Below are 3,855 nucleotides of genomic sequence, written 5' to 3' on the forward strand. Positions count from 1 at the left end.
CAGACCACTTTCCCTCATGAACATAGATGCAAAAATACTCAATAAAATTCTTGCAAACTGAATTCAAGAACACATCAAAACAATCATCCATTATGATCCAGTGGGCTTCATCCCAGGGTTGCAAGGATGGTTCAATATCCAGAAATCCATCACTGTAATCTACTATGTAAACAAGCTCAAAGAAAAAAGAACCATGATCATCTCATTAGATGCTGAGAAAGCATTTGACAAAATTCAACACCTCTTTATAATAAAAGTCTTGGAAAGATCAGGAATTCAAGGCCCATACCTAAACATAGTAAAAGCAATGCACAACAAACCAGTAGCCAACATCAAACTAAATGGAGAGAAACTTGAAGAAATCTCACTAAAATAAGGAACTAGACAGGCCACCCACTTTCTCCCTACCTAGTTAATATAGTACTAGAAGTCCTAGCCAGAGCAAATAGACAATAAAAGGTCAAATGTATACAAATTGGAAAGGAAGAAATCAAACTATCACTATTTGCAGATGATATGATAGTATACTTAAGTGACTCAAAAATTTCTACCAGAGAACTTCTCCAGCTGATAAACAATTTCAGCAAAGTGGCTAGATACAGAACTAGCTCAAACAAATCAGTAGCCTTCCTCTACTCAAAGGATAAACAGGCTGAGAAAGAAATTAGAGAAACAACATCCTTCACAATAATCACCAATAATATAAAATACTTTGGGGCCAGGCTGGGGAGCACTGAGCTGCGCGTCGTGCCCTGTGCTGCCCAGACTAGCAAACGATACAGTCAGGATGGCTAAAGGTGATCCCAAGAAACCAAAGGGCAAGATGTCTGCTTACACCTTCTTTGTGCAGACATGCAGGGAAGAACATAAGAAGAAAAATCCAGAGGTTCCAGTCAGTTTTGCAGAGTTTTCCAAGAAGTGCTCGGAGAGGTGGAAGACAATGTCTAGCAAAGAGAAATCAAAGTCTGGTGAAATAGTAGATAAAGTATGCTATGATTGGGAGATGAAAGATTATGGACCAGCCAAAGGAGGCAAGAAGAAGGACCCAAATGCCCTCAAAAGACCTCCATCTGGATTTTTCTTATTCTGCTCTGAATTCTGCCCCAAGATCAAATCCACAAACCCTGGCATTTCCATTGGAGATGAGATGTGACAGTGAGAAGCAGCCCTACGTTACCAAGGCAGCAAAACTGAAGGAGAAGATTGAGAAGGATGTTGCTGATTATAAGTCTAAAGGGAAGTTTGATGGCACCAAGGGTCCTGCTAAAGTTGCCCAGAAAAAGGTGGAAGAAGAGGAGGAGGAGGAATAAGAGGAGGAGGAGGAAGAGGAAGATGAATAAAAACTCTGCCTCCTTATGAATACCTTAGAGTAGGAGAACGCTGTGTGATAGACACATCTCTTATTTGAGTCATGTCTATTGCCCCTGTTAGGTTTAATTGCAAAATTTGATCACAATCACATTGTAGTTTCTCAAAGTGTCAGTGGCTTACATGAAGTGGCCATGGGTGTCCGGAGCTCCCTGAAACTGTATCAAAGTTGTACATAGCTCCAAACATTGTTAAAATGAAAGGCACTCGAGCCCTCCTCACTCAGTTTACTTTGCTGTTGGTGTGACAAGGCATTTGGAGATGTTTCTGGCATCTTGTTCTCAACTTGTAAGGTAGTGTTAACCATATGGTTATTGGCTAGAAATCCTGAGTTGTCAGCTGCACATATCTATAGTTTGTAAAGAGAACAAAACAACCCAGATTCTCAGTGCTCCTTGTTAGGCGTGGAGGCTGTGAGGGGAAGTTGCCTTTTGGAGGGGCCATAGCTCAGGGTGTGCATTGAGGCTGGACCTGTTGATACTGTGGTGGGCATTCATTTAGCTTCAGGTTGTCTTGTTTCTGTATATAGTGGCATAGCATTCTGCTGACATTCTTAGTTGCAAAGGAGGGAGGGGTCACCTGGCATAAGAAAGAAGTGTTTAAAGTTTTTTCTTTAGTTAAATGTGGTAGTTTTTAAACTTTTTAAGGAAACTGTAGAACTCATATCTTCAGCAAAGTGAAGAACTACTGCATCCATGAACGTTCAAGAATCCTCTGTACCTAAACGCAATTCGCAACACTCTGTTATGTTTTGTATGCTTAGAATGCTGAAATGTTTTTTAAGTTAAATAGTACAACATTTTAAAATAAAAAAATAAAAATAAAATACTTTGGGATGACAATACCAAGCAAGTGAAAGGACTGCATAAAAAGAATTTCAAGTCTCTGAAGAAAAAAATTGGAAAAGATCACAGAAGATCGAAAGATCTCCCCTGCTCATGATTGGAAGGATTAATCTAGTACAAATTGTCATCTTGCAAAATGCAATGTCCAGATTCAATGCAATCTTTAAATTTTTTCTTTAGTTCTTTCTTTACCAAGTTATCATTGATTAAAGTGCTGTTCAGATTTTATATGTATGTGGGCTTTCTGTTGGTTTTGTTGTTATTGAAGACCAGCCTTATTTCATAGTCATCTGAAAGAATTCATGGGATTATTTTAATATTTTTATATCTCTTAGGGTCTTTTTTGTGACCAATTTATGGTCAGTTTTGGAGGAGGTACCATGAGGTGCTGAGAAGAAGATATATTCTTTTGTTTTGGGATGAAATGTTCTACAGATATCTGCTAAATCCATTTGGTTCATAACTTCTGTTAGTTTCACTGTGTCTTTGTTTAGTTTCTGTTTCCATGATCTGCCCATTTCTGAGAATGGGGTGTTGAAGTCTCCCACTATTATTGTCTGAGGTGCAATGTGTGCTTGGAGGTTAAGTTAGTTTTCTTTTATGAATGTGGGTGCCCTTGATTTGGAGCATTAATGTTCAGAATTGGAGGTTGATCTTGGTAGATTTTTTTTCTTTGATGAGTATGAAATGTTCTTCCTTATCTTTTTTTGATAACTTTTGGGCGAAAGTTTTATTTGATATTAGAATGGCTACTCCAGCTTTATTCTTGGGACCATTGCTTGGAAATAATTTTTCCACGCTTTTACTCTGAAATAATTTCTGTTTTTGTCACTGAGGTGTGTTTCCTATATACAGCAAAATTCTTGATCCTGTTTACATATCCAGTCTGTTAGTCTATGCCTTTTCCTTGGGAAATTGAGCCCATTGGTGTTAAGAGATGTTAAGGCACACCCAACAACACTATAATGCACCCTATTCCCTGGACTACATATTTCTGTCCACAACTCTAGCTTCTTTCCCTGAGGCCAAGCCAGCACCTAGATTAAGTCTTAGCCTCTGCCCACCAACTCCCCCTTAAAACACACCCAACAGACCCTAAATTCACATCCCCATGCCCTGAGCACCTTATTTGGACCCATTACTCTGGCTGCTTTTCAGAAGCCAACACTGAAACTAAGGACCCCAGATAAAACCCTGCTTGCAAATGTCCCTTGAAGCACACTCAATAGCTTCTATATTTTATGCCCTAGGAATGATACTGAAGCCAAAAACTCTTGTTGCATTCCCTGAGGACACAGTGTCACTAGAGACTCAAGGTACAACCCTGATCTTGGTATGCAAATCTTACTTTTAAAAATCCCCACACAACAACTCAAGTCTTGGGTTTTATATTCTGACCCATAACTTCTAGGGCTTTTCAGAAAGCCAGACCAGCAACAGTGAATCCAAGTCATTCCATGATCTCTGCCTGCCAACTTCCTTTAAAGCATACCCAACAGCCTCAAACTGCATTCCTTGTCTTGGACTCAACATTCCAGCATACTTCTCTGGCTGCTTTCCCAGAAGTCCTGCCTGCACTAGAAGCTTGAGGTAAGACCCCCCACCTCTACCCACAAAGTCCCCTTAAAACACACCTAACAGC

At 39.7% G+C, this 3,855-nt stretch overlaps 1 pseudogene across 1 annotated transcript; it reads left to right on the forward strand.

Moving 5' to 3' along the window:
• Window positions 1–787: 787 nt before the first annotated feature.
• On the forward strand, window positions 788–1,340 carry LOC308429128 (high mobility group protein B3-like; annotated as a pseudogene). The gene has a single exon. The product of its transcript is annotated as a high mobility group protein B3-like (transcript).
• Window positions 1,341–3,855: the final 2,515 nt, after the last annotated feature.

The sequence above is a fragment of the Micromys minutus genome (assembly GCF_963924665.1).
Source record: "Micromys minutus genome assembly, chromosome: 13".
Lineage (NCBI taxonomy): Eukaryota > Metazoa > Chordata > Mammalia > Rodentia > Muridae > Micromys > Micromys minutus.